The sequence below is a fragment of the Oncorhynchus gorbuscha genome, linkage group LG16, assembly GCF_021184085.1.
Source record: "Oncorhynchus gorbuscha isolate QuinsamMale2020 ecotype Even-year linkage group LG16, OgorEven_v1.0, whole genome shotgun sequence".
In the NCBI taxonomy this organism is placed as follows: Eukaryota; Metazoa; Chordata; class Actinopteri; order Salmoniformes; family Salmonidae; genus Oncorhynchus; species Oncorhynchus gorbuscha.
The window spans coordinates 8567728-8579600 of record NC_060188.1 but is presented as its reverse complement, the minus strand read 5'-3'; positions in this window follow the sequence as shown (position 1 = coordinate 8579600).

The window sequence follows — 11873 nt, the reverse complement described above, 5'->3', positions numbered from 1 at the left end:
ATTATTAAAACAACTGTCCATTGTTTCCAGTTATCTACGAAATATGACCTATAATTCATTACAATTCCTTCTAAAAAGTATAATTATTGCAGTTAGATGACATCATCCTCTGTGAGGAAATAGCAAGCATATTGTAAACAGTTTTTGAGATAAAAGTTTGAGGTGTGATTTTTAATGCGTTGGCCACAAGTACGAGTATAACGGGTCAACATTATTTGCGTACAAGTTAACAGAAATTGACTTTTAAAAGTGAGATTTTCACTGTACAATTACTTTAAATCCTTGGTGACGATTAATGATTGAAAACATCTGGTTGACAACTGTTGAGAGACCTGCTGTGGTTCTACCTTGCTGCAAATTTGTCAAGACTCAAATTATTTTTATTTAACAAACTGTATCGGGCAATATATACACATTTTCATTGATAAATTACAGCCATACTATATTTGTGCACTTGTGAAGGAGTGTCCAATTTGTAAGTCGCTCTGGATAAGAGCGTCTGCTAAATGACTTAAATGTAAATGTAAATGTTACAACCCTGCCTGGAAAACGCACTCCGTTCACCTTTTATGGTACAAAAACACCCTCATTTGCTGTATGATTTGGAGATGTTGAAGATGCTATGAAAGTTTCTAAAAGTGTCATGTTTGTCATTTATTATCTTGTCTTGTCCCTGTGCTCCCCATTCTATTCGTTTCCCTCTGCTGGTCTTATTAGGTTCTTTCCCTCCTTCTATCCCTCTCTCTCCCCCTCCCTCTCTCACTCTCTCGCTCTCTCTTCTCTCTATCGTTCCGTTCCTGCTCCCAGCTGTTCCTATTCCCCTAATCATCATTTAGTCTTCCCACACCTGTTCCCGATCCTTTCCCCTGATTAGAGTCCCTATTTATTCCTTTGTGTTCCGTTCCTGTCCCGTCGGTTCCTTGTTTTGTATTCACCATGCTGTGATTGTGTTTCGCCTGTCCTGTCGTGTTTTTTGCCTTCATCAGATGCTGCGTGTGAGCAGGTGTCTCTGTCTACTACGGCCTGCGCCTACCCGAAGCGACCTGCAGTCTGTGGCCGCTTCTCTTGTTATTCTCCTCTACAGACTAGAGGATTTCTGTTATTCCCTGTTTGGACTTGAATAAACTCTGTTTCTGTTAAGTCGCTTTTGGGTCCTCTATCACCTGCATGACAGAAGGAACCGACCAAGGAATGGACCCAGCGACTTCAGACGCTCGTTACACTGCCGTCAAGATCCAAGGAGCTATGCTCGGCAGACACGAGCAGGAATTGTCTGCTGCTCGCCATGCCGTGGAGAACCTGGCCGCTCAGGTTTCCGACCTCTCTGGACAGTTCCAGAGTCTACGTCTCGTGCCACCTGTTACTTCCTGGCCTGCCGAGCCTCCAGAACCTAGGGTTAATAACCCACCTTGCTACTCCGGGCAGCCCACTGACTGCCGCTCCTTTCTCACGCAGTGTGAGATTGTGTTCTCTCTCCAACCCAACACATACTCTAGAGAGAGCTCGGGTTGCTTACGTCATTTCACTCCTTACTGGCCGGGCTCGAGAATGGGGCACAGCTATCTGGGAGGCAAGGGCTGATTGCTCTAACAAGTTCCAGAACTCTAAAGAGGAGATGATTCGGGTTTTTGACCGTTCAGTTTTGGTAGGGAGGCTTCTAGGGCCCTGGCTTCCTTATGCCAAGGTGAACGGTCCATAACGGATTATTCTATTGAGTTTTTCGCACTCTTGCTGCCTCTAGTGAGTGGAACGAGCCGGCGCTGCTCGCTCGTTTTCTGGAGGGACTCACGCAGTGGTTAAGGATGAGATTCTCTCCCGGGAGGTTCCTTCAGATGTGGACTCTTTGATTGCTCTCGCCATCCGCATAGAACGACGGGTAGATCTTCGTCACCGGGCTCGTGGAAGAGAGCTCGCATCAACGGTGTTTCCCTGCTCCGCATCGCAACCATCTCCCTCCTCTGGCTATGAGACTGAGCCCATGCAGCTGGGAGGGATTCGCATCTCGACTAAGGAGAGGGAACGGAGGATCACCAACCGCCTGTGCCTCTATTGCGGAGTTGCTGGACATTTTGTTAATTCATGTCCAGTAAGAGGCCAGAGCCCATCAGTAAGCGGAGGGCTACTGGTGAGCGCTACTACTCAGGTCTCTTCATCTAGATCTTGTACTACTATGTCGGTCCATCTACGCTGGACCGGTTCGGGTGCTACATGCAGTGCCTTGATTGACTCTGGGGCTGAGGGTTGTTTCATGGACGAAGCATGGGTTCGGAAACATAACATTCCTTTCAGACCGTTAGACAAGCCTACGCCCATGTTTGCCTTAGATGGTAGTCATCTTCCCAGTATCAAATTTGAGTACCGGGTTCTGCCGTTCGGTCTCGCCAATGCGCCAGCTGTTTTTCAGGCATTAGTTAATGATGTTCTGAGAGACATGCTGAACATTTTTGTTTTTGTCTATCTTGACGATATCCTGATTTTTTCTCCGTCACTCGAGATTCATGTTCAGCACGTTCGACGTGTTCTACAGCGCCTTTTAGAGAATTGTCTCTACGTAAAGGCTGAGAAGTGCTCTTTTCATGTCTCCTCCGTTACTTTTCTCGGTTCCGTTATTTCCGCTGAAGGCATTCAGATGGATTCCGCTAAGGTCCAAGCTGTCAGTGATTGGCCCGTTCCAAGGTCACGTGTCGAGTTGCAGCGCTTTTTAGGTTTCGCTAATTTCTATCGACGTTTCATTCGTAATTTCGGTCAAGTTGCTGCCCCTCTCACAGCTCTTACTTCTGTCAAGACGTGTTTTAAGTGGTCCGGTTCCGCCCAGGGAGCTTTTGATCTTCTTAAAGAACGTTTACGTCCGCTCCTATCCTCGTTACTCCTGACGTCACTAGACAATTCATTGTCGAGGTTGACGCTTCAGAGGTAGGCGTGGGAGCCATTCTATCCCAGCGCTTCCAGTCTGACGATAAGGTTCATCCTTGCGCTTATTTTTCTCATCGCCTGTCGCCATCTGAGCGCAACTATGATGTGGGTAACCGTGAACTGCTCGCCATCCGCTTAGCCCTAGGCGAATGGCGACAGTGGTTGGAGGGGGCGACCGTTCCTTTTGTCGTTTGGACAGACCATAAGAACCTTGAGTACATCCGTTCTGCCAAACGACTTAATGCCCGTCAAGCTCGTTGGGCGTTGTTTTTCGCTCGTTTCGAGTTTGTGATTTCTTACCGTCCGGGTAGCAAGAACACCAAGCCTGATGCCTTATCCCGTCTGTTTAGTTCTTCTGTGGCTTCTACTGATCCCGAGGGGATTCTTCCTTATGGGCGTGTTGTCGGGTTAACAGTCTGGGGAATTGAAAGACAGGTTAAGCAAGCACTCACGCACACTGCGTCGCCGCGCGCTTGTCCTAGTAACCTCCTTTTCGTTCCTGTTTCCACTCGTCTGGCTGTTCTTCAGTGGGCTCACTCTGCCAAGTTAGCTGGTCATCCCGGTGTTCGAGGCACTCTTGCGTCTATTCGCCAGCGCTTTTGGTGGCCGACTCAGGAGCGTGACACGCGCCGTTTCGTGGCTGCTTGTTCGGACTGCGCGCAGACTAAGTCGGGTAACTCTCCTCCTGCCGGTCGTCTCAGACCGCTCCCCATTCCTTCTCGACCATGGTCTCACATCGCCTTAGACTTCATTACCGGTCTGCCTTTGTCTGCGGGGAAGACTGTGAGAGCCGCCAATAAACGCAGGATTAAGAGTCCAAGGTATTGTTGCGGCCAGAGAGTGTGGCTTTCCACTCGCAACCTTCCTCTTACGACAGCTTCTCGTAAGTTGACTCCGCGGTTCATTGGTCCGTTCCGTGTCTCCCAGGTCGTCAATCCTGTCGCTGTGCGACTGCTTCTTCCGCGACATCTTCGTCGCGTCCATCCTGTCTTCCATGTCTCCTGTGTTAAGCCCTTTCTTCGCACCCCGTTCGTCTTCCCTCCCCCCTCCCGTCCTTGTCGAGAGCGCACCTATTTACAAGGTACATAAGATCATGGACATGCGTTCTCGGGGACGGGGTCCCCAATACTTAGTGGATTGGGAGGGTTACGGTCCTGAGGAGAGGAGTTGGGTTCCGTCTCGGGACGTGCTGGACCGTTCACTCATCGATGATTTCCTCCGTTGCCGCCAGGATTCCTCCTCGAGTGCGCCAGGAGGCGCTCGGTGAGTGGGGGGGGTACTGTCATGTTTGTCATTTATTATCTTGTCTTGTCCCTGTGCTCCCCATTCTATTCGTTTCCCTCTGCTGGTCTTATTAGGTTCTTTCCCTCCTTCTATCCCTCTCTCTCCCCCTCCCTCTCTCACTCTCTCGCTCTCTCTTCTCTCTATCGTTCCGTTCCTGCTCCCAGCTGTTCCTATTCCCCTAATCATCATTTAGTCTTCCCACACCTGTTCCCGATCCTTTCCCCTGATTAGAGTCCCTATTTATTCCTTTGTGTTCCGTTCCTGTCCCGTCGGTTCCTTGTTTTGTATTCACCATGCTGTGATTGTGTTTCGCCCTGTCCTGTCGTGTTTTTTGCCTTCATCAGATGCTGCGTGTGAGCAGGTGTCTCTGTCTACTACGGCCTGCGCCTACCCGAAGCGACCTGCAGTCTGTGGCCGCTTCTCTTGTTATTCTCCTCTACAGACTAGAGGATTTCTGTTATTCCCTGTTTGGACTTGAATAAACTCTGTTTCTGTTAAGTCGCTTTTGGGTCCTCTATCACCTGCATGACAAAAAGATAATGCAATGGCAAATTAGATGACATTTATCTAAAGTAGTTGGTGTAATGTGTTTATCTTTTGCAGTGACCTTTTCTAACAAAAAACAAAAAAGTGCCAAACACTGGCAGCACATTTTGCAAGTTTGATTGTCTATTTGAACAATGCTACAGCAAACCTCTACGGAAAATACAAATTGTTGTACAATAGTTCAACCTGGTCTCATAGACTAGACATAACATAGTAAAACATCTGGGATACTCAATGAATATAATATGTTACGTTTGGTGTGGTGTGGTTACATAAGACAGAAGGTTACTTAAGGCAAAACTAAAGGGGGGGTGGTTGGTTGGGGTGGATGGATGGATGGGTGTATAACGCGATTGTCTAGCAACCCAAAGGTTGCGTGTTTGAATTAACGTGATTGTCTAACAACACAAAGGTGCGTGTTCGAATCTCATCACAAACACCATTTGGCATTTTAGTTAATTAGCAACTTTGCAACTGCATACTACTTTTTAGCAACTTTGCAACTACTTTGCATGTTAGCTAACCCTTCCCCTTCCCCTAACCTTAACCCTTTAACCTAACCCTTAACCTTAATCCTAACCTTAACACTAACCTAAACCCCTAACCCATAGCCTAGCTAAATTTAAACATCTAGCTATCATTAGCCACAACAAATTGTAATTCGCAACATATCATACAAATTGTAGTTCGTAACATATCAATCAAATTGTAGTTCGTAAAATATCATACGAATTGTAATGAGTAACATATCATACAAATTGTAGTTCGTAACATATCATACAAATTGTAGTTCGTAACATATCATACGAATTGTAGTTCGTAACATATCAATCAAATTGTAGTTCGTAACATATCATACGAATTGTAATGAGTAACATATCATACAAATTGTAGTTCGTAACATATCATACAAATTGTAGTTCGTAACATATCATACAAATTGTAGTTCGTAACATATCATACGAATTGTAATGAGTAACATATGATGGACATCCACAAATTAATACATACCATGCCAAACGTAACATATCATACTAATTTGAGCAGCCCGGATTATTTTGTTTATCAATAGATTATTGTGTTTCTATCTCCTCCCTTGGTATTGGCTCCACATTTAAATAGGCTATGATGTTGTGCTCCAATTGCACTGCAATTGGCCTACTGTAGCCTAAGCTGTCAAATATTTTAAATAGGCTACCTGTCTAGCTATTTATTTTCAAGGAAGTTTGGCTATTAAATGAGTGATGGATAAATGGTAGGCTAATATTTGTTGTGTTGTGGGAATAAGTCAGTCATGTCAGTAAAGGAGAGACGTCCTGCAATATGATTATGATTTAGGAGTATATAATACAAGTAAAATAAGCACATAAGCCACATGCTGCCTTGCGATCTCCTTACCAACAGCAAATGCATCTGTTTTATCACTAGGCCTACACTATAATGTTTAGATTAAACTACCATTATTATAATTCATCTGCATACATTTTTTAAACATTTCTCTCAAAATAACAATATTTGCTTGCAATACACTAGAAGTTGTGCATACGCATGATCTGAGAGTATGTGGACTGTGGAAAAAATTATACTTTCCTGTCGAGTTCATAATTGATAAATACCAACTTTTGCAGGAACACTGGCATACATACACAAGGGCTGCGTTCAGTAAGTCTTTACATTCTGGAATGTTTAATTGAACAGACACGGTGCTGTACTAAACGACCAGTTGAAAAACTGTGTGGAGTTGGGTTGTGGATTGGGGAACGCAGTCAGCATGCCCAATGCCCTTTAAATAGGTCACTCCTTGTTTCAAGCCACACCTCGCCACACCCACCAAACGGGAGCAAAAGTACCTCAAAACCTGTTCAATAACATACAAGAAAGAACGTTTTGGGTAAATGTGTTGTTCAGTACAAACCGTTCCGCAACTTAGCAAACGTTCAAGTGAACTGAATGCACCTTAGGTTTAGAGTCTTTTTGTGTGCATGCACCTTTGATAAATGAGGCCCCTGGACTGGGAAATGCTCATCTAACTACATTGTTTTTTTTGCAATTATTGGAAATTCAGAATAAGGAAGGGAATACTATACTATTACAGAAATATCAAGAAGCAAATAAACAAAAACATTATAGACTAGTATACAAATGAAGACTCAGAGAATTGACATAAGTGGGCTTTACATAGAATCTTTGCTTTGGCCTCCCTCATCACTCAAATGAACCGGTCTGAACCCCTGAAAGCATGTTGAGAGAGGACTGCAGATAATGGTGGAAAATACATTCACAAATAAAACCAGGTTTGCACAAAGACAGCTGCGATTTACCTTCTCAAATCTTATTCACGTGAACACAGGGAGTTGAAAAACGTGTTTTTGTTCTTGGTTTCTTTATTTTCCATTTGTCTTGTCGGCGTGCTGTATTTACATAGAGATCATCAGATGCAACAGAGCATGCCCAGCTTTACAAGACAAATTGACAGCACAGGCAAAACAGTGAGCAATGACGCACTATTTTACTGATTTCTAGGTTCTACTTCTTCTTTCTGTCTTTGTTCTGTCTCGTCCATCCACAGTGTCACTCCATCACGCTATGAAGCTACTCATCAGAAAGAGGTGTCCTCCATAGGAATGAATGGAATTCTACAGTAATTAAATGTATTTTGTTGTTGTAGTGGAGACAGTAACATTAGTGCTCTCAAAATATATATATCTTCCAAAAACCTTTTTACAACGGTGGAGGAGCACAAACATGGCTGCATAGTGGCTTCAAACCAGCCCCTGGGATTAATCTAAGGTTTATACTCATCGTTGCCTCCATCCCATCTGTAATAACCCTTGTGTGAATGAGAGCATATTGGTGGTGTGAGGAGCCTGTAGCACTCACTTCACCATATAGGCCTGTTCGTTGATTGTCCAACATTCATATGTAGTTATATTTTGCCATGTCGGCTATAAGGGCCAAGTGGGCTACTGGGATAGGTCATAATTTTTAAAGATGCATTTCAATTACAGAAGGCTAACAACGACCAGATCTGATCTGTGGTCAAGCCACACCACAAGCATAACATCTCTAGGCTATAGGCCTAGTCTTGATGGTTGGATATTTCCAGAGATTACAAGAAAATCCTTAGTAGGCTTCTGAATTGCAAAGCCAATTTGAGTTGCCTATTGTAATTGTCTGAGGCTGTGTTATGAGCATTTACCACAGAGCAGGCCTCAAAATGGATGACATCCACCTCTTCCCCATCCATGCCATCAGTGAAAGACTAGCTTCTTACCTCAGCCATCGTCTCCCTCACTTTGTTTTGTTAAGATGGAGGTTTGTATCCAAACCTAAAATAGATCATTTGCATAAGTCTCAAACCTTCTGATAACAGAGTTTTGGATGGTGTGCAAATTGAGATGTTTCTCTTGGGATGCACGTATGGGTTAGACTGGGTGAAGGTATTCAATGTATTCAGCCCTGGAAGAGGGATCTGTCAGGATGAGCTACTGTTCTCTGTCTCTACTCCTGGGTGAGTGAACTGATATTTCAGTATTTTAGCCCAAATGATCACCATTTACTGCCTGCCCTTGACTTTGTCTTCTCCTTCCTTTCAGGTTCTCTGTTCATCATTGGGACTTCCTCTTATCCTAATGGTAAGTACCCACTGGGCACAGACTGGTTGAATCAACATTGTTCCCACGTCATTTCAATGAAATTACATTTAACCAATGTGGAATAGACGTTGAATTGATGTCTATGCTCTGTGGGAAGTTCTTTAAATAACCCCTGCATGTCCTTATTTGTATTCTATGTGATCAGTTTGATTATGAGTTCTGATATGTGGTAGGAGGTTTCACAGTAGAGAAGTAACTCATCGTAGGCCAATGTGTCCAGTTTCTCCTGATGATGGAACAGTGGTCCCATAGCTAAACCCTGGCATTGGGGCTCTATTGTCTTCTTCTTCCACCCAGGTTCCTGTGATGGCTACACGGCTCTGGATGAGCCTCGACGTAACTATGTCTTCAGCTCTTCCTCTATCCCCGGCTACCCCATCAATACCGACATACAGCGAACAAACATATGGGTGCGCTACGTCGGGATCGGAGGGGACACCGTCATTCCACAATGTGCTCCACTCTATTACAGCGGGGTATATTATCCCATCCATCTGACCTTTACACATCCTCAGTCTGAGTCTGAGACTCCAACTACGGGCAACGCGTGTGGAAACACAGGTTCCTGCTGTAATTACAATGTAGCTATTCAAGTGATCTACTGCTCTTCTGGAGGATTCTATGTGTACAGGCAGATGAACAACCACCCAATCAACTACATGGGTTATGTGACATGTGAGTAGCGAGTTGAGAAATCCCTGCTTTTTATTTGACTTGTACAGTACTCCTCCCAAACACATTTTATTGTCTATTTAGCTCTTAAGTATATTGAGCTGTTAAATTGTACTTTATCTGAAGTTTAATTGATGGATTGGTGTATAGTAAAAAGTAGTAAATCAGAAAGAAAGCTACTTGTTTTTGAAGCAGTCAATCTGTTAAGGTCACAGAGACATTATATCTGACTTGAAGTGAACCTGCTCTTGTGTCCCATTGTTCCAACCTAAAATAGTAGACTGTTAAAGTAGACTGTGTGTCTGTTCTCTCTGTTCAGACCATAGGAACTGTGTGGCAGACTCCTGCGGTCCCCTTGCAGAGTGTAGTACAACCAAAAATGGAGGCTGTCAATGTGTCTCTGGATACAAGATACCTCCAAAACATCTACCCACAAACGAATCCTACGGTTGCCAAGGTAGAAGTGCCGTAGTAGCTATGTAATGGGCTGTCTGGTTTTATCAGTTAAATCAGTTTAGACAGTCCTACGTGTTTGATCAGTCTGTCTCTGTCTGTCTGTCTGTCTGTCTGTCTGTCTGTCTGTCTGTCTGTCTGTCTGTCTGTCTGTCTGTCTGTCTGTCTGTCTGTCTGTCTGTCTGTCTGTCTGTCTGTCTGTCTGTCTGTCTGTCTGTCTGTCTGTCTGTCTGTCTGTCTGTCTGTGTCTGTCTGTCTGTCTGTCTGTCTGTCTGTCTGTCTGTCTGTCTGTCTGTCTGTCTGTCTGTCTGTCTGTCGAACAGGACTAGGGGTAGGCACACTTTTTGGCTCAAGAGCCACATCAGGATTCAGAAATGGCAGATGTGTTATTCAAAATGTATTTAAAGGACAGAACAAGTATTTCTTAGAAAACAATCCACTGCGGGCTGCATTGAATTGACTAGCAGACCGGGACATTATTTTTCCACCCTTGATGTAGAAGATGGCCTCTAACTCTGTCCTAACCCTCCCCAACAGATATCAATGAGTGTGAGGAGACCGCTAATCTCTGCGGTCCACATTCCAACTGTACTAATTCACCAGGAGTCTACAACTGTAGCTGTCTAGAGGGGTTTGTACCCTCAGACCCAGCCTTGGCACTCAACCCAACCCGCAACCCCTGCACAGGTATGTTTACCACTCATACACCTACTGCACCAATCATATCAATAACATGAGATCAGAGTTTGAATTTCAGGGCTGCTATGAATGACATACTTGCATGTTTTGCTGTTTTTAACCCTGTGAATATATATGTGTGAATTTGTCTGCTGTCTGCTGCAAGATGTTTTTTAACAGAAAATAAAATTGCTGAACGCTGTCTAGTTTTGTGTGCTTTGATTTGTGGAACTTTGTAAATATTGGCATATTAAATCTATGTCCCCCCAGATGTGAATGAGTGTGTGGAGATTGAGAAGGTTTGTGGTGGTTTTGGTAAATGTACAAACACACCAGGAAATTACACCTGCACCTGTTACAATGGATACAAGCCTGACGGACCCTTCGACTGCCAAGGTCTCTGAACAGCACTAACACGAGCTTTCTGTGATAAATCTGACTAAACCTTTTAAATATTTCAATATAAAACATTTATCTAGATAGGGACCGGTAAAACATGAACATATTGAATGGATAACAACAGTCATGTGTATTGCATCATTACATCTAACTTACACTGATTTACAGTGCTTCCTAAAAAGAGATGGAAGAACTCATGGTAGCATTTGTCTGTCTGTCTGAACTATTCAACTATTGAACCCCACAGATATTGACGAGTGTTTCAACTCAACCATCTGTGGTCAGGAGTCTGTCTGTACCAACACACCAGGAGCCCACAACTGTACCTGTCTCCTAGGCTTCTCACCCAAACCCAGTCCTAGACCCCAGCAAGGCCAACCCTGTATAGGTATTGTGTTGTCTCACTGCTGTTGTCGTTAACATACTGTATCATGGGGCACTGACTAGGTTTACATCCCAAATGGCACCCTATTCCCTATGTATATAGTGAATGTGTATATGGGGTGTATGTATATAGTGAATGTGTATTTAGGGTGTATATGTATACAGGGTGTATGTATATAGTGAATATGTGTATAGGGTGTATATGTATACAGGGTGTATGTATATAGTGAATGTGTATTTAGGGTGTATATGTATACAGGGTGTATGTATATAGTGAATGTGTATTTAGGGTGTATATGTATACAGGGTGTATGTATATAGTGAATATGTGTATAGGGCGTATATGTATACAGGGTGTATGTATATAGTGAATGTGTATTTAGGGTGTATATGTATACAGGGTGTATATATATAGTGAATGTGTATTTAGGGTGTATATGTATACAGGGTGTATGTATATAGTGAATATGTGTATAGGGCGTATATGTATACAGGGTGTATGTATATAGTGAATGTGTATTTAGGGTGTATATGTATACAGGGTGTATATATATAGTGAATGTGTATTTAGGTGTATATGTATACAGGGTGTATGTATATAGTGAATGTGTATTTAGGGTGCATATGTATACAGGGTGTATGTATATAGTGAATGTGTATTTAGGGTGTATATGTATACAGGGTGTATGTATATAGTGAATGTGTATTTAGGGTGTATATGTATACAGGGTGTATATATATAGTGAATAGGGTGCCATTTGGGACATAACCTAGACCATAACTTGTTCTCATCAGTTGTATCTGTGGTTTGAACCCTACAGACATTGATGAGTGTCTGAACAAAACCGTGTGTGGTCCCGATGCCAACTGTACCAACTCTTATGCAGC